This window comes from Lissotriton helveticus, chromosome 6, assembly GCF_964261635.1.
Source record: "Lissotriton helveticus chromosome 6, aLisHel1.1, whole genome shotgun sequence".
Classification (NCBI taxonomy): Eukaryota; Metazoa; Chordata; class Amphibia; order Caudata; family Salamandridae; genus Lissotriton; species Lissotriton helveticus.
Window position 1 is genome coordinate 977265803 of NC_136067.1, and position 20641 is coordinate 977286443.

Sequence of the window (20641 nt, forward strand, 5' to 3'; positions counted from 1 at the left end):
CCAGGCTTCTCAAGCCAGGTAAAATCAAACTGACTGTCGTGGCTTGGTCCAGGGACCCACATCACCTGAATCGCCACTGGGTTCCAACCAACTCGACCAGCAAGTGACTGATGCCACTAGTGCTTTTTACCATTGACCACAATGCTAAAGTTTTGCAGTACTGATTTGCCCTGATTTATTTTTGCTTCTAAAATCCATAACTCCGATTATACTTATCTGGTTGACTTTGTTTTGGTGTTACAATTTATACAAACATCTGCTTTGTTTTTATAAATTGGTGTCAGATTTCTTTCAAGTCGTGTCAATTACTTATCATCCATGCTGGTAATCTGAAATACTCAACACATGCCCTGACTACTCTTTGCCACACTACTAGGACTGAGCTAAGGATTAATTATTGGGAGAGTATTACATAGTGAAACCTAATCAGACTTACTACATGACACTCCACCTTCCTACAAGGAACACAACCATTTTAAGCATTGCTGTCAGTTCCAGTAGGGTCATCGACAAGGCCTGCCAGTGGGTTACATCATATCTGAATCTACCAAGAATTGCATACATATTAAGTCTGAAACGCTGCTCTTTATTCCTTGTGGCAAATATTCAAAAATGTGGCTGATTTGCCACTCAGAGTTTCAATAGACTTTGCTGCAAAAGAAGGCAGGACCAAGGAGAAATAGGGCCCCAACATGCAAAGTGATAAAAAGCACCATCAGTACACCCATTGTGTGGAATGCCTGATTTGCTATTTGGAGGACTTTGAGTCCCAGGAGACTTTGCTGCAAAGGAAGGAGGAGCCAAGGAGTAGAAGGGCCCCAACTTGCACAGTGCTACAAAGTACCATCACTACATCCGCTGTGGGTGGGATGTCTGAGTGTCAACTTGGGGGACTCAGAGCTCCAGGCAACTTTGCTGCAAAGGGAGGAGGGGCCAAGAAGAAAGAAGGTCCCAAAGCACAAAGCATTACAAAGCACTGGCACTACATCTAATGCACGGGATCCCTGATTTCCCACTTGGGGGACTCGTAGCTCCTAAAGACTTTGCTGCAAAGGGAGGAGGGACTAAGGTAAAGGGCCCCAGTGCTCATAGCACTCCAAAGTGCTGGCACTACACCTGCTGTGCGCAATGCTTGATTTGCCACTTGGGGCACTCAGAGTCTCTGGAGATTCTGCTTCAAAGGAACGATGGGCCAAGGAGACGGAAGGCCCCAATGTGCATAGCGCTGCAAAGTGCCCACACTACAACTGCTGGGAGGGATGTCTGATTTGCCACTTGGGGGACTCAGAGTTCCAGGAGATTTTCCTTTAAAGGTAGGAGGGCCAATGAGATGGAGGGCCCCAACTTGCACATCGTTAGAAAGCGTCAGCACTACACCCGCTGTGTGGGAAACCTGATTAGCCACTTGGGGTGACTCGGAGTCCCGGGAGACTATGCAACTAAGTGAGGAGGGGCCAAGGAGAAGAAAGGCCCCAATTTGTACAGCGCTACAAAGCGTCTGCACTAAACCTGCTGAGTGGGACCCCTCATTAGCCAGTTGGGGGACTCAGAGTCACATAAGAATATGCTGCAAAAAGAGGAGGGGGCAAAAAGAACGCAGGACTCAACATGCACAGCGCTGCAGAGTGCAAGCACTACATCAGCTGTGGGGCCATACCCAGGCAAACCCTGGGCCTAGGGGGGCCATCTGTGCCCATCCAACCCAGGTAAAGGTAGGGCAGGGGCATCCCCCTGTGATCTGGCATTTGAGGCCAAAGGTACTATGAGTTTGATCTTATTTGTCTCTGACAAACATCTTGTATTTTTAAAATGTGGAAAATAACATATAAATTCAGGAAAGAACTGTACAGTTAGAGATATAGAAAAACTAATAGAGGAAGTAGAATGTATATTGAAAACAGATGTGACACACAAAGAGGCTACAAATGGAGGGAAACATATAGTTGACATTTTTACACAAAAAGCTAAAACAGTTCACCAAATAGAGCAACCCAATAACTACCATTCTAGAGGAAAAGTTATTCACCCAACCATGGCAGATTGCTCATCAGCTAACTATATTGGGAATGTGGGAATATTAGCCAATGTAGCATGCGCAAATTGCTACAATGTTTTGCAGTGCAATAACATACCTCCAATCAGTCTTAACCAGTACCCAGGTATCGACCATCTCCTGACAATAAGCATATATCAGTCCTGACAGAGGAGTTTAGCAATCTAAAATATGCCATTTTAAGCTAACAGATTTACTAAATAAGGTACATAGCAAACCTAGTCCCAACCATTAACCACCAGGTATCCCCAATTGATTGACACCAATGGTCCTAGAGCTAGAACTATGAGCAAGTCCCCAAGACCAGATCACTCTGCTCAAGTATGAAGAAAGCGGTACAAAAGGGGGTGGTGATGGAAGGAGCATCTGAACCAATCAAACACTTACACCCAGTCAACAGATCTGGGTTTAATCCATCACCGTTCGCTAGCCCACTCTGCCACCCCAGTTCAGACATGGCCATATGCAAATCAGTCTGACCCTGTGCCTCATGGGAACAGTCCAGCCCGAACTGCCAAGCCATGCCTTCCCTGGACCGGAAACAAGCTTCCTAGGACCGGTTTCTGGCATTTCAGCCGTCTTTAGCAAGGCTTGCTTGAATCCAGTGGCAAAGTGAGCAAGGGACTCACATCTGAGCATACCCTGCCAACTTATGGCAAACAAAGCGGTACAAAAGGGGGTGGTGATGGACGGAGCATCTGAACCAATCAAACACTCACACCCAGTCAACAGATATGGGTTTAATCCATCACCGTTCTTTAGCTCACTCTGCCACCCCAGTTCAGACATAGCCATATGCAAATCAGTCTGACCATGTGCCTCATGGGAACAGTTCAGCCCGAAGTGCCAAGCCATGCCTTCCCTGGACCGAGAACAAGCTTCCTGGGACCGGTTTCTGTCATTTCAGCCGTCTTCAGCAAGGCTTGTTGAATCTAGTGGCAAAGTGAGCAAGGGACTCACGTCTGAGCATACCCTGCCAACTTATGGCGAACAAAGCGGTACAAAAGGGGGTGGTGATGGACGGAGCATCTGAACCAATCAAACACTCACACCCAGTCAACCGATCTGGGTTTAATCCATCACCGTTCTTTAGCCCACTCTGCCACTCTAGTTCAGACATGGCCATATGCAAATCAGTCTGACCCTGTGCATCATGGGAACAGTCCAGCCCGAACTGCCAAGCCATGCCTTCCCTGGACCGGAAACAAGCTTCCTAGGACCGTATTCTGGCATTTCAGCCGTCTTCAGCAAGGCTTGCTTGAATCCAGTGGCAAAGTGAGCAAGGGTCTCACGTCTCAGCATACCCTGCCAACTTATGGCGAAAAAAGCGGTACAAAAGGGGGTGGTGATGGACGGAGCATCTGAACCAATCAAACACTCACACCCACTCAACAGATCTGGGTTTAATCCATCACCGTTCTATAGCCCATTCTGCCACCCCAGTTCACACATGGCCATATGCAAATCAGTCTGACCCTGTGCCTCATGGGAACAGTCCAGCCCGAACTGTCAAGCCATGCCTTCCCTTGGCCGGAAACAAGCTTCCTAGGACCTGTTTCTGGCATTTAAGCCATCTTCAGCAAGGCTTGCTTGAATCCAGTGGCAAAGTGAGCAAGGGACTCACGTCTGAGCATACCATGTCAACTTATGGTGAACAAAGCGGTACAAAAGGGGGTGGTGATGGACAGAGCGTCTGAACCAATCAAACACTCACACCCAGTCAACAGATCTGGGTTTAATCCATCACCGTTCTTTAGCCCACTCTGCCACCCCAGTTCAGACATGGCCATATGCAAATCAGTCCGACCCTGTGCCTCATGGGAACAGTCCAGCCCGAACTGCCAAGCCATGCCTTTCCCAGACCGGAAACAAGCTTCCTAGGACCGGTTTCTGGCATTTCAGCCGTCTTCAACAAGGCTTGTTGAATCCAGGTACAAAGTGAGCAAGGGACTCACGTCTGAGCATACCCTGCCAACTTATGGCAAACAAAGCGGTACAAAAGGGGGTGGTAATGGACGGAGCATCTGAACCAATCAAACAATCACACCCAGTCAACAGATCTGGGTTTAATCCATCACCGTTCTTTAGCCCACTCTGCCACCCCAGTTCAGACATGGCCATATGCAAATCAGTTTGACCCTGTGCCTCATGGGAACAGTCCAGCCCGAACTGCCAAGCCATGCCCTCCCTGGACCGGAAACAAGCTTCCTAGGACCGTATTCTGGCATTTCAGCCGTCTTCAGCAAGGCTTGCTTGAATCCAGTGGCAAAGTGAGCAAGGGACTCACGTCTGAGCATACCCTGCCAACTTATGGCGAAAAAAGCGGTACAAAAGGGGGTGGTGATGGACGGAGCATCTGAACCAATCAAACACTCACACCCAGTCAACAGATCTGGGTTTAAACCATCACAGTTCTTTAGCCCACTCTGCCACCCCAGTTCAGACATGGCCATATGCAAATCAGTCTGACCCTGTGCCTCATGGGAACAGTCCAGCCAAAACTGCCAAGCCATGCCTTCTGTGGACCGGAAACAAGCTTCCTAGGACCGGTTTCTGGCATTTCAACCGTCTTCAGCAAGGCTTGCTTGAATCCAGTGGCAAAGTGAGCAAGGGACTCACGTCGCAGCATACCCCGCCAACTTATGGCGAACAAAGCGGTACAAAAGGGGGTGGTGATGGACGGAGCATCTGAACAAATCAAACACTCACACCCAGTCAACAGATCTGGGTTTAATCCATCACCGTTCTTTAGTCCATTCTGCCACCCCAGTTCAGACATGGCCATGTGCAAATCAGTCTGACCCTGTGCCTAATGGGAACAGTCCAGCCCGAACTGCCAAGCCATGACTTCCCTGGACCGGAAAGAAGCTTCCTAGGACAGGTTTCTGGCATTCCAGCCATCTTCAGCCAGGCTTGCTTGAATCCAGTGGCAATGTGAGCAAGGGACTCACGTCTGAGCATACCTTGCCAACTTATGGCGAACAAAGCGGTACAAAAGGAGGTGGTGATGTACGGAGCATCTGAACCAATCAAACACTCACACCCAGTCAAGAGTTCTGGGTTATATCCATCACCGTTCTTTAGCCCACTCTGCCACCCCAGTTCAGACATGGTCATATGCAAATCAATCTGACCCTGTGCCTCATGGGCCCAGTTCATTCCGAACTGCCAAGCCATGCCTTCCCTGGACCGGAAACAAGCTTCCTAGGACAGGTTTCTGGCATTTCAGCCATCTTCAGCAAGGCTTGCTTGAATCCAGTGGCAAAGTGAGCAAGGGTCTCACGTCTGAGCATACCCTGCCAACTTATAGCAAACAAAGCGGTACAAAAGGGGGTAGTGATGGACGGAGCATCTGAACCAATCAAACACTCACACCCAGTCAACAGATCTGGGTTTAATTAATCACCGTTCTTTAGCCCACTCTGCCACCCCAGTTCAGACATGGCCATATGGAAATAAGTCTGACCCTGTGCCTCATGGGAACAGTCCAGCCCGAACTGCGAAGCCATGCCTTCCCTGGACCGGAAACAAGCTTCCGAGTTCAGGTTTCTAGCATTCCAGCCATCTTCAGCCAGGCTTGCTTGAATCCAGTGGCAAAGTGAGCAAGGGACTCACGTCTGAGCATACCTTGCCAACTTATTTCGAACAAAGCGGTACAAAAGGGGGTGGTGATGTACGGAGCATCTGAACCAATCAAACACTCACACCCAGTCAAGAGATCTGGGTTTAATCCATCACCGTTCTTTAGCCCACACTGCCACCCCAGTTCAGACATGGTCATATGCAAATGAATCTGACCCTGTGCCTCATGGGAACAGTACATCCCGATCTGCCAAGCCATGCCTTCCCTGGACCAGAAACAAGCTTCCGAGGACCGGTTTCTGGCATTTCAGCCGTCTTTAGCAAGGCTTGCTTGAATCCAGTGGCAAAGTGAGCAAGGGACTCACGTCTGAGCATACCCTGCCAACTTATGGCAAACAAAGCGGTACAGAAGGGGGTGGTGATGAACGGAGCATCTGAACCAATCAAACACTCTCACCCAGTCAAGAGATCTGTGTTTAATCCATCACCGTTCTTTAGCCCACTCTGCCACCCCAGTTGAGACATGGCCATATGCAAATCAGTCTGACCCTGTGCCTCATGGGAACAGTCCAGCCCGAACTGCCAAGCCATGCATTCCCTGGACCGGACACATGCTTCCTAGGACCGGTTTCTGGCATTCCAGCCGTCTTCAGCCAGGCTTGCTTGAATCCAGTGGCAAAGTGAGCAAGGGACTCACGACTGAGCATACCCTGCCAACTTATAGCGAACAAAGCGGTATAAAAGGGGGTGGTGATGGACGGAGCAATCTGAACCAATCAAACACTCACACCCAGTCAACAGATCTGGGTTTAATCTATCACCGTTCTTTAGCCCACTCTGCCACCCCAGTCCAGACATGGCCATATGCAAATCAGTCTGACCCTGTGCCTCATGGGAACAGTCCAGCCCGAACTGCCAAGCCATGCCTTCCCTGAACCGGAAACAAGCTTCCTAGGACAGGTTTCTGGCATTCCATCCGTCTTCAGCCAGGCTTTCTTGAATCCAGTGGCAAAGTGAGCAAGGGACTCATGTCTGAGCATACCCTGCCAACTTATGGCGAACAAAGCGGTACAAAAGGGGGTGGTGATGGACGGAGCATCTGAACCAATCAAACACTCACACCCAGTCAACAGATCTGGGTTTAATCCATCACCGTTCTTTAGCCCACTCTGCCACCCCAGTTCAGACATGGCCATATGCAAATCAGTCTGACCATGTGCCTCATTTGAACAGTCCAGCCCGAACTGCCAAGCCATGCCTTCCCTGGATGGGAAACATGCTTCCTATGACCGGTTTCTGACATTTCAGCCGTCTTCAGCAAGGCTTGCTTGAATCCAGTGGCAAAGTGAGCAAGGGACTCACGTCTGCGCATACCCTGCCAACTTATGGCGAACAAAGCGGTATAAAAGGGGGGGATGATGGACGGAGCATCTGAACCAATCAAACACTCACACCCAGTCAACAGATCTAGGTTCAATCCCTCACCGTTCTTTAGCCCACTCTGCCACCCAAGTTCAGACAAGGCCATATGCAAATCAGTCTGACCCTGTGCCTCATGGGAACAGTCCAGCCCGAACTTCCAAGCCATGCCTTCCCTGGACCGGAAACAAGCTACCTAGGACCGGTTTCTGGCATGTCAGCCGTCTTCAGCAAGTCTTGCTTGAATCCAGTGGCAAAGTGAGCAAGGTCCCTTCATGTCCATTCATATGATCTCAAATGATGTCATTGATGATATTACTGATGACGTCACAGATGACACCATTCACAGAATCTCTGATGCACCCACTCACAGCCCATATAACCTTTCATACACACACTCCAACTTTCACACTACCATTCTCAAATCCATTCACACAACCATACCAGTACTTACACAGCTACTCACTGATTCAGAGATCAACACACACATCCACTCCCTCACCAATACAGCCAATCACACACCCACTCACTAATACAGTCACTAACAGATCAACTCATACACCCATACAGCCAGTCACACACTGAGTCAGTCACCCATAGAGCTACTCACACACCTACTCAATCACCCATATAGTCAATCACACAGCCACTTTTTCACCCATACATTTACACACATACTCATTTACTTACTCATACAGATACTAACACATATTCACTCACCTATATAGTCACTGACACAAGCACACTCTCACCCTTACAGCCACTCTCACATGCACTGACTCACCCATACAGTCCCTCACATACCCTACCACTCACCTATACTATCTTTTATATACCGAGTTACTCACCCATATACCACTGACACATGCGTTCACTCACCAACACAGCCATACAAACACTAACCCATACAGCTCCTCAAACACACCCCACTCACTCATACATACTGGCAGCCACACACCCCTCCCCTACCCACACAAACACTCATAGAGGTACTCAGACAACAAATCACTCAGCCATATAGAAACGCATGTACCCAGTCGCACACCCATACAACCACTTAGACAACAGCTGAGAGATGTAGACATCCACACAACCAGTTACTCACCCATACATTCACTGAGACACCTAATAACTTATACAGTTAGTCACACACCTACTGAATCATCCAAACAGGCATTCTTACCACCACATATTCACCAATACACCTTTGTTTATATATTTAACACTCATACATTGACCCTGCTGGTAGATCGCTCCCCCACCATGCAGCTCTGCCTGTGTGTCCTTCCCCAGCTGCCGCTGCTGTAGAAGTTGAGGCCCTCCTCCACCCGCAGGCTACCACATGCGCCTCATCCCTGGTGGCCAGTGGTAGGCCTTAGGTTTGTATCACTGTCGCTGTCTGTCTGTCTTCCCTGTACTGCCCATACTGACTTCTGGTGTCTGTGACCGCTGTTGCCTGTCTATCCCCTGTACCTGCATTCTTATCTGTGCCCGTTTTCTTGCCTTCTGCTCCCCTGATTGCATTTGTTTTTTCTTGCCTTCTGCTCCCCAGATTGTGCCTGACCCCTGACCTTGCCAGGTAGGTCTCCCCCCGCTGCAGCTCAGCTCCACCAGAGCCTTGCACCCTCGGTCTCTGCTGCCCATTCCTGGGCGCTGTCTTTCCTCACCCCCCGTGCCCCTGATCGCCGTTCCCGCTGCTACTGCCCCTGTGGCCTGCCCCCCGCGCCCATTCGTTATCCCCTGCCTCCAACCTCCCAGCTGCTCCCACCTCCCTTAAATCTTGCTTTCTGCTCCCCTGATTGTGCCGTTTTTCTTGCCTTCTGCTCCCCTGATTGCACTTGTTTCTCTTGCCTTCTGCTCCCCTGATTGCACTCGTTTTTCTTGCCTTCTGCTCCCCTGATTGCACTCATTTTCTTGCCTTCTGCTCCCCTGATTGTGCCGTTTTTCTTGCCTTCTGCTCCCCTGATTGCACTAGTTTTCTTGCCTTCTGCTCCCCTGGTTGTGCCGTTTTTCTTGTCTTCTGCTCCCCTGATTGCACTCGTTTTTCATGCCTTCTGCTCCCCTGATTGCACTCGTTCTCTTGCCTTCTGCCCTCCTGATTGTGCTGTTTTTCTTGCCTCTGCTCCCCTGATTGTGCCGCTTTTCTTGCCTCTGCCCCCCTGATTGTGCTAATTTTCTTGCCTTCTGTTCCCCCTCGCTGCCTCTGATTGTGCCCAGCTGCCTTGGTGCCCTCGCCGCTCCCGTTCCCGCCGCTGCGTCTCCTGCGGCCCCGCCCCCTAACAGCCCATTTGCTGCCCCTGCCTCCCAGCTGCTCCTCCCTCCCACCTCCCCATATAGGCCGGCCGCTGCACGGTGAGGTGAGCGACCCTTGACCTTGCTGGTAGGTCGCTCCCCCACCACACAGCTCCGCCTGTGTGTCCTGCCCCAGCTGCCGCTGCTGTAGAAGTTGAGGCCCTCCTCCACCCGCAGGCTACCACCAGCGCCTCATCCCTGGTGGCCAGTGGTAGGCCTTAGGTTTGTATCACTGTCACTGTCTGTCTGTCTTCCCTGTACTGCCCATACTGTCTTCTGGTGTCTGTGACCGCTGTTGTCTGTCTACCCCCTGTGCCTGCATTCTTATCTGTGCCCGTTTTCTTGCCTTCTGCTCCCCTGATTGCATTCGTTTTTTCTTGCCTTCTGCTCCCCAGATTGTGCCTGACCACTGACCTTGCCAGGTAGGTCTCCCCCCGCTGCAGCTCAGCTCCACCAGAGCCTTGCACCCTCGGTCTCTGCTGCCCATTCCTGGGCGCTGTCTTTCCTCGCCCTCCCGTGCCCCTGATCGCGTTCCCGCCGCTACTGCCCCTGCGGCCCCGCCCCCTGCACCCATTTGTTAACCCCTGCCTCCCACCTCCCAGCTGCTCCTCCCTTCCACCTCCCTTAAAATGATGGCAGCTGCACAGCCGCGCAGCGGACGAGCGCAGCGGGCGCGCCACTGGCGCACCAAATGCGTGCCTAAGGCAAGCCCGTCTGCGCACGACTGCACCAGGACTGGGCCTAGTGCCAGAACCCCTGGTCACCGCGAACGCCACGACACCAGACTCCACAATGACGCCAGCAGCCTCCCCGCAACAGACCCACGGACCCTTCTTCTGCCGCACCTGCAACTTCACCTGCAACCAAACCACCAAACCTCCAAGGAATGGACCCAACCACCTCTGCTGCATACTCCTCAACACCCGCTCCGCACGCAAACACGCCGACCTGGTGGAACAACTCCTCAGCGCCCGACATAGCCATAGCCATCCCGGACAGCTCCAAGATCACCCGCAGGGATCGTGCCAATGGAACCGGAGGAGGAATAGCCATCATCCACAAGTCCACCCTCAAGGTCGCTACCCACGCAGACGACACCCTCAACACCGCCAAAGACCTACACTTCCGGATCCACACCAACCCCAACACCACCCTCAGAGGAACACTCATCTACAGACCCTCGGACCCTGGACTCAGTTCAGCGACTCCATCGCTGACCTCGCCAGCACCCACGCACTCGCCTCCACGGACTACATCCTCCTCGGGGACCTGAACTTCCACCTCGAAAACAACAACAACGCTATCTCCCCCACCCTGATCAAAAACCTCACCAACTTTGGCCTCAGACAACTCGTCACCGCACCCATCCACTCCACCAGCCACATGCTGGACCCCGTCTTCTCCACAAGCACCCATGTCACCTTCGACCACACCACCAAACTCCATTGGACCGACCACCACTGCATCCATTTCACCTTCAAGAAACCAACTATGCACCAATGCACCCAAAAGCTGCCTCGCAACTGCTGGGGCAAAGTCACTTCAGACCAGCTGATCACCACCCTCGCCCAGAACCCACCCACCGACCCCACCAACCCAGACACCGCACCCCGCAACCTCAGAAAGTAAATCGACGACTGCGCCAACACCCTCGCCCCGATCAAGAAACCATCCAACAGCCACGCCAGCAAGAGAGCCACCTGGTTCACCGACGAACTTCAGACCTCCAAACGAGCATGCCAGAATTTGGAGAAAATATGGCTCCACGAACGCACACCGGACAACCGGGCAGCCCAAAAGGATGCCACCCGCAGACATCACCACCTCTTCCGGCTTGCCAAGAGATCCTCCTGCAAAAACCGCCTGGATAACAATGCACAGAACAGCAAAGAGAGTCTTCAGCATCGTAAAGGAACTCTCCAACCCGAGCGCCAACACCAACGACATCCCACCCTCGCATGAACTGTGTGACTCACCAGCCATCTTCTTCCATCGCAAGATCGCTGACATCCACAACAGCTTCAACACCACGACCGCCCTGACTACGCCAGACTCCACAACCCCTGTGAACACCAACAGCGCCATCCGCCTGACCTCCTGGTCCAACGTCAGCGACGACGAAACAAGCAACGTCATATACTCCACCCACTCAGGGTCTCCGTCAGACCCGTGCTCACACCACGTATTCAACAAAGCAGACGCAGCCATCACACCCCAACTACCGAAGGTCATCAACATCTCCTTCGAAACAGCGACATTCCTGGAAAGCTCGAAGCATGCCGAAATCAACGCCCTCCTCAAGAAGTCCAAGGCGGACCCCAAGGACCTCAAGAACTTCTGGCCCATCTACCTGCTCCCGTTCCCGGCAAAGTTAATCGAAAAAATCGTCAACAAGCAACTGGCCCGCCACCTGGAAGACTACAACATCCTGGGCCCATCCCAATCCGGATTCAGACGAAACCACAGCACCGAGACAGCCCTCATCGCCGCCACAGATGACATCAGGCGCCATCTAGACAATGGTGAAACATCAGCCCTCATCCTCCTGGACCTGTCGGCTGCCTTCGACACGGTCTACCATCGCACTCTAAAGACACGCCTCCTAGAAGCCGGAATCCAAGGGAAGGACCTTGACTGGACCACGTCCTTCCTCTCCGGCAGAACCCAGAGCGTCCGCCTCCCATGCCTCCAATCCGAAGCCACCGACATCATCTGCAGCGTCCCCAGGGCTCATCCCTCAGCCCGACTCTGTTCAACATCTACATGCCCCCCCTTGCAAAAGTGGCCCGCCATCACGACCTCAACATCATCTCCTATGCCGACGGCACCCAGCTCATCCTCTCCCTCACCAAGGACCCACACACCGCCAAAACCAACCTTCATGAGGGAATGAAGGCCGTCGCCGACTAGATGAGAAGCAGCCGTCTGAAGCTGAACTCGGACAAGATGGAGCTCCTCATCCTCGGACCCACCCCATCAGCCTGGGACGATTCCTGGTGGCCGACCACACTGGGAACAGCACCAACACCCACCGGCCATGCACGCAACCTAGGAGTCATCCTCGACACCCCCCTCTCCATGTCTAAGCAGGTCAACGCCGTCTCCTCCTCCTGCTACAACACCCTCTGCATGCTCCGCAGGATCTACAAGTGGATCCCGACCGAACCAAGAAAAACCGTTACACAGGCCCTCGTCAGCAGCAGACTGGACTATGGCACCATACTCTGTGCAGGAATCCCAGCCAAACACCTACGACGACTACAACGCATCCAAAACGCCTCCGCCCGACTGATCGTCAACGTCCCCCGCCGCATCCACATCACCCCCACCTGAGAGACCTACACTGGCTCCTCGTCGACAAGAGGATCACCTTCAAGCTACTCACCCATGCACACAAAGCACTCCACAACGTCTGACCAGCCTACCTAAACAGTAGACTCAACTTCTACACCCCCACCCTCCAACGCCGCTCCGCCAGCCTTGCACTCGCCGCTGTCCCCCGCATCCTACGAACGACCTCCGGTGGCAGATCCTTCTCCTACCTCGCCGCCAAGACCTGGAACACCCTCCCTACCCACATACGACAGACCCAAGACCTACTCGCCTTCAGAAGACTCCTCAAGACCTGGCTCTTCGAGCAGTAGCAGCACCCCCCCTCCCCTCAGCGCCTTGGGACCCTCAGGAGTAAGTAGCACGCTACACAAGTACTCTGATTGATTGATTGATTGATTGATTGATACATTTACAAAAAACATTCACAGTCACTGGATGATGTCATGAGTGATGTCATTTGAGATGTTATCAGTGATGTCATTGGGTGTGAGCTATAGTTAGCTCAGCTAACTATGACTGCTGAATTTCACTAGTTTTGTACCAAGCCTAACTTTAGTGTCCCTATAACCCCATTTCTTCAATTGATACATATAATTGTTTTTATTTTTTTACACACATAAAATCATAGAAGGTCAGCAGTTATAGGTATCTCAAGAAACTATAACTCATGTCCTAAGGTAACTGTAACAGTTTTCTCATCAATAATTGTGTTGCAGTGATATTTTCAATGATGTTTTAGAAGATGTCATGACTGATGTAATATGTGGGGTAATTAGTAGTGCATGGCAAGGGCACAAGTTATAGCTACCTTAGATTATATATATATAGTTAGGATCAAAGTTTGCATAGGAAAAGTGTTTTATGTTTTACCAATAACTTTGTCCCTGCTTGATGAATCTTCACAACATTTTCAAAAAACTTTTTTTGGTTCAGCTGCTGTGTTGAAAGTTTTTGGGTGATACATCAAGCGGGGGGGGGGGGTGAGAAAATAAGGGTGTCCCAAAATGCGTTTTCCCTTGTTATGTCTATGGGGATTTTTCATTTTTTTAATATGACTACAGCTCGATGTCCTGGGTCATAGGAATTTTTCTATGGCTTTGTAAGAGTATCACTCCCTCCAGGCCATAGCAAACTCTACTCCACTTCATTGAGACCATTGTTGGTCCTGTGGAGCATAGAAATAACTTGTCTGGTGGCAAGCGATACTTTCAGGTATAGACCGATGGCCATGGGGTAAGTTTAGAATACAGGCTAAAGCCCTCAAAACTACAGGGTGCCCTAGGTAACATTCTTATATTTAAGTTATAGTTTTTCCCTCCTCTATAATTGTACATGGGATTTCTGGAGTTTTCAAATGCTCTTTCTTCATACTTGGTACAAAAGGGGGTGGTGAATGTTGTGATATGTTAGGTCATAAGCAGTGCATTGCGGGGGGCGCAAGTTATAGTTAGTTCAGCTAACTATAACTGGCAAATTTCACTGATTTTGTACAAATGAAACCTGAGCCTAACTTTAATGTCCTTGTAACTAACCCATGGCGTAGTTCGCGTAGTTGCGTGAAGTACACTTCGCACTACGCGAGATACGTGTAGTGCTACGCGAACTGCATAGTGCGCTGTTCACGATGATTGCACAGTGCCAGATGCTTTTCCGCACTGAGCAATCATTGAAAACGGCATCTTGCACAGTGCGAGCTGTTGTTTTCTGCCGCTTGAGTAGATTTTTACTCAAGTGGCAGCTTTATCAACGCGGATTGGTAGTTTCTCATCGCGAGCGGTCGCGAACATACGTGACCATTCGCAATGAGAAACCTGACCTCCCCGCGTTGAGAATCTCGCCAAGAGGTTTATTTTCCTCTTTCGCGATCGCCAACTTGAAGTTTCTGATCGGGAACGAGGAAAAAGTCTTGCCAGGATGTCATTTTGCTTGCTCGCGGTCGCCAACTTGACGTTGAGGACCGCGAGCGAGCGAAAAATTCCAACTACGCTATGCTATGCGATTTTGCACTGTGCTATGTGCAATCCGCATAGCTACGCAAACTTCGCGAGCGTAGCGTAGTTGGCCGCCCAGGGTTACTTGTAACCTTTCATTTTTTTCAACAAATATCTTCGTTCTTTTTTATTCCATTTCCAAACTATAACGTCCATATAACCTTTGTTTTTTTCAGTGAATTTCAAAGTTTTTTTAAATGCTATTTCCTAACTATAATGTCCCTGTAACCTTTGTTTTTTCAGTGAATTTCTATGTTTTTTTTTAAATTTAGGAGTCACATTAGCAGTGTGGTGGGATCGGGTCCTCTGACCAGATCTCAGCAATCCCACTGTCTGGGACTTACTGGAAGTATCAGAAGGGGTTCCTGGAACCAATGACCCTCAGCGTTGTGAAGACATGAATAGTATCTGCGCAAGCTAAAAGGAACTACTCCAGCTAATACCAACGATTTTGAAATCCATTGAAGGAATACGAAAACGCCAATCCTCCTTTGGAGAAAGAAAAAAGGCAATTAAACTATTTTATCTTGCTACCTAATTGAACGTGGCTACTCTTGAAGAAGACGCTGGTCGCCGAAACGCGCGTTGAGATAATACTGTGCCACCTGTTGTTTTTTTATATTAATTTTCGTTTTTGGTATAACTGTATAAACTTGTGAATTTTAATGTTTATTGCACCTTATTTTACGAATAGGTTATTATTTTAATAATGTATAATCTTTTTTAATGTCTAATTTCTGTTTGTTAATTCCACGGAACTAATAAAAAAGCAATTATTATTTTTTATGTCATTGGATTTACTGCCTCTCTTCTATTATACTTTACAAGCTCACTGTTAATGGCCTAGGTTGTTATTTTCACATGTTATATCCCTGACCTAGGAATTACTTGAAATCGGTCAATCAGGGGGTCCTTGTTGTTCTCATTCAGATTCATGTTTGACATACATTGCTTGACCGTAACGAGCGTTATCACTGTGTATGACGTAGCATCACTGCTGATCCTCCCTCTATCCGAGCACATTCACACGTGTACACTTCGCGAAAGCAACACTTTCAATAATACCGCATACCATTGACATGCGTGCCTGCGCATATCCACAACCTTGACAACGACATGTAATATTCACTATTCAATCTTTTTAAACATTAATGTTAGTTTTTGCCCTCCCGACACATGCTACACATGCTGCACTAATCTAAATTGCTCACTCTGCGAGGTCAAAACTACAAAAGAAACACACATAAGAACACCTCCTGGCCAGACAGGAACTGAACAACGCCCAGGTCCCCAGAATAATTATTCACACCCCTGTGCTGGTCTGGCATACGCAAGCCCAGAGCACTTTACGTACGTATAAATAGGATAACCACAACGCCACACGTCCCTCTTCTTCCACACTACCTCAAGTAATATGCTGCATCCACCTCGCATATCACAATGCGCAATAAAAAAAAGAAATGGATCCATGAGGTGTACACCATCCTGGCAATCAACACTGGCTCTAAATTTTGAGCCGTACTGCCCGTCATCTATGAAAGGGATCCATGAGATGTACACTCTCCTGCAATCAACACTCCATCTGAATTGTGAGCACTGCTGCCCGTAGTGTTTGCTCCCACAACAATGACAGCAGGTAAGCGGAGCAGCCTGGGTGCACAGGGCCTCTAATTGAGTGCGGTGTGGTGGAAGGGGTGGGGTGCAGGATCCTGGCTGCGCAGGTGGGAACACCAGATATTGCCATGCGTAATGATGTGATCTCTGACCTTATTCAGTCTCATCTCCGTCTCATTTTAAAGACCTGCTGGACCATATTGTAGGCCTAACCCAGCAGGCAGCGCTGCCCTACAGACACCTCTTGAGCGCGGTGCTGCGGAAGGGGTGGGATGCATCAGCCAAAGTGCGAATGTGCGAATAAGCGATATTGCCATGTGTAATGAGGTGATCTCTGACCTCATTCAGTCACATCTCTGTCTCATTTTAAAGACCTGCTGTACCATAAGGTATGCCTGAGCCTACGAGCAGCGTTGCCCTACAGACACCTGTTGAGTGCGATGCTGCGGGAGGGGTGGGGTGCATCACCCTGAGTGCACACACGCGAAAAAGTCATGTTGTCATGCATAATGATGTGATCTCTGACCTCATTCAATCACATCAGTCTCGTTTTAAGAACCTGCTGGACAGTACTGTAGGCCTGAGCCAGTGGGCAGAGCTGCCCTACAGACACGTGGCATTGGCTTTTAGGACACTGTAGTGAGCTTGTTACTCAGTGTACATGCACACAGTATCCCACCACTGCATTATACACGCACATTATGCTTCTAGCACGTGCTTTGTTCCTTTCTATAAAAACTGTTGTATAATGTATATTATTTAACCTTGTGAATTCTCAAGCACTTCATCTCCTCTTTGAACCACGATTACCACTAACAGTTGTAGATCGCACTTAAAAAACGAAGGATGCACTTAACTCCTATTTTCTATCAAGCTTGAAATAAACCTTCATTTACCTCCAGATGTTTCCACCAATAAATTATTTCTCCCTTTTCAGATATTCCATTGATTGCCTCAAGAAGGGCGGAGCGGGAGCTGACCCCGCAATGATGCCCTGGGCATTCTGACACCTTACATCGTGGTATCAAGACACCATCTTCGACCGGAGACCTGGTCTACCATACAAACATACCCCGGACTAGGAGCTTGCACCAACACGTTGTGGGACACACCAGTGGTTGCAGGTAAGCAGTGAAGCCTCAGTGTGCAAGACCTACAATTGAGCACAGTGCGGGAAAAGGGGCTGGAGTGCAGCACCCTGGGTGCACAGGTGCATGCAAGCACTTTTCCCGTAGCTAATAATGTAGGACTATATTACCAAAGAACGGCGATAACATTAGCACCACTTTAGCGGCAGGAAACTGCCGCTAAATCGGCAATAAGGTGTTGATAATATGCCCTTGTGAATTCCGATAGAAGCCCAGGTTCACACCAGCACCTGGCTTCTATGGGAATTCACAAGGGCATATTATCAACCACTTATCGCCGCTTTAGCGGCAGTTCCCTGTTCCTTGATAATATGGCCCATAATCTCTGGCTTCATGTGTTTCATTTTAAGGAATTGCTGAACCATACTCTTTCTCGTGGACCCCAGCGTCCTAGACAAATGGGTGACGGGAGGGTAAACACTAAGGGCTGGGTGCAGTAGGCCGACACTCTGTCTCCTCCTCCCTCTCTTCTTTTGACTCTCCCTCCCCTTCTCCCTTACACCCACTCCCCCTCCCTTCCATTCTCACTATGGTCCTTTCATTTGGACTCCCTTTCTTTACCTCTTCCACATAGCACACATGCTTAGGTTTAATTTTTGTCTTGCAGGTTTCCTACGCTGCTTCCACTGGAGTCCAAACCACATTTTTTTTATTATACTGTTTCTTCTATTACAGTTACATTTCCATGTATTTGTGTTTTAATTAAGGTTACTTTTTTCAAATAAATAACTGAGTATCTAAGGTCTTCTTTTTCTGACAACACTTGTCTATTATTTATTGTGAAAATCATCTGTTTATAGGAGATTTTAAGAACAAACAATTTTAATATTAGAGTGCACCTACCTAACATAATCTAACTGACTATTAGACAAATGAAGCCTGGGTAATTGTACAACTGGAAGAGTTCTATGAGTGTATCACTTTGAACACCATAAGTACTGCCCGTGTGATTACCGAACAAATTAGGCACTGCCTAGGACCACCGAGGCTTCAGGGACTGCTGAGGCCCACCCTGCATATTTAAATAAAGCCCCGGAGTGTGGCGATCCCCGGACTTCGGTTGGCCTCGAACCCCCCAAACAATTAGTAAACAATACCCTGGAAGGTGGCGCTCCCCTAGGGTGTAAAACGTCTCTGTGCCCTTCCGCGCCTAATTTACATGTGACATTAAGCTCCCCAGTCCTACAGAGACCCCGCAATCTACTAATTGGAGTGGCCACTGAACATTACCCACCAGGGGCCTCATTTAAAAGAATGGGTGAGACCCCGCTTTTTTTTGCTTCTTTTTTTCTCTCCATTTTTACCATCCACATCCCTTCTATTAAAGCAATACGAGGTTTTCCTCCTCTTGCTTCAAGTAGTCGAACAAGTATTTGCTATCACAGGGTGGAAGCCATGCACCACCCTCTAATAGCAAACAAAAATGTCCTACGAATGCACACAATGGAACATTGTATGAGCTGCAACTGAGAGGTCGCCCTCCCTAGGACCATGATGCATTTGTTAGTATAAACGCATACTAACACTACTTACACACGTGTAGTACAGAGACCAGAATGTAGTGAAGAAGCGGAGGAAGAACAAAATATAAATCCTACCAGAAGTTGGATGACACTTCAATGAGCCGACAACCCTAGCATGACTAGAAACAGCTACACAAAGAAAACAGGTCTTCAGCACAACGCAAGCAATTTTGAAATATTGCTGAATGGTACTTTCTTTTTACCTTCTCCCGCTTGTCGCCAAATGTATGTAGTAAAGAGGCAGACAACAGTGGATCCCATAAGTAGATTTATTACAAGAAAACAAGACACCTGAAACAATCACCAACAGGAGCAGACAGCAAGGCAACCGTCTAATCCAGAACCGTGTACAAACTCCGCAAGGTTCCGCTCATGACAGCTCTACATTGTAACATTACATACTTAGATTCTAGTAGAAATACATACTAACATTCTACTATGACTTACATCGGAATACTACACAGAGCACATGACTTTACAGCAATGAGCTCATGGTTTCATCCACAAGTCTTGAGACCGGTAGGGGTAAGTCTTTCGCTACCCACTCCCTGCATTGTATAAACGTAAACTAACAATTCTTCCACAGGTATGCTACAGCACCCAGAGCACATCACTTTACAGCAATGAGCTCACAATTTAGGCTCATGGTTTAATCCCCGAGTCTTCACACCAGTAAGGGTGAGTAGTTCGCTTTCCACTCCCTATGTATTATAAATGCATACTAACACTACTTACACACTTATACTATAGCGGCTAGTATCCTACAGCGCCCAGAGCCCATCACTTTATAGCAATCAGCTCGGTTTCATCCCCAAGTCTTCACACCGGTAGGCGTAACTACTTTGCTTCCCGCTTCCGATATAATATCAACACACAGTAGAGGTCAGTAGTTCGCTTCCCACTGTCTGTATGGTATAAACGCCTACTAACACTACTTGCATAAGTATGCTACAAACACCAAACCACATCATTTTACAGCAATGACCTCACGGTTTAGACTCTCGGTTGCATACCCGAATGTAGCACCATATCATATCTTCACCATGCCACTTTGAGCAACACCGCACTTTTAGACCGGTAACAGTGATAACTACCTACTGGCGACCGCCAGTAGGTAATAAAGAACAAATTACAATAGTTCCTTGATTCTTTTAGCTTTCAAAACTTCTCTCTGTTACTGTCTTTCTACTTTTCCATATAAACAGTTTTTTAAACATTTAAGTACACAACGAAGTCAGAAATTCAACGTATTCTATGAACACAATTTCTAGAACATTCTACAACACGTAGAGGTTAAAAGTTCATCAATTTTTTTAAACCTAACAATATTTTTTTGCAATATTTTCCCGAACATTTAACGGCATGTGCAGGTTAAAAGTTCACGATTGTTTTAAGTTCGAACAGTGCCTTCCAAATGCTAGTACCAGGTGTGGTTGAGTTGGGCAAATTTTATCCTATAATATGTACTCCACGTGCAAACTGCTTTTTCTTAACCAATCACAAAGATACTTTTCCACAAAACGAATGTGCTCCCTACTTTTAAAAAACAATGCTTTTCATCTCCCAATCAGGTACCGTTTTGTATGCGAAAAGAAACTAGTTCCCTATCTTTAAACATATCTCTATTCTACGAAGGAACTGCATGAGCTACAGACATCTTTCCATATTCCATATTAAATGGTTTGG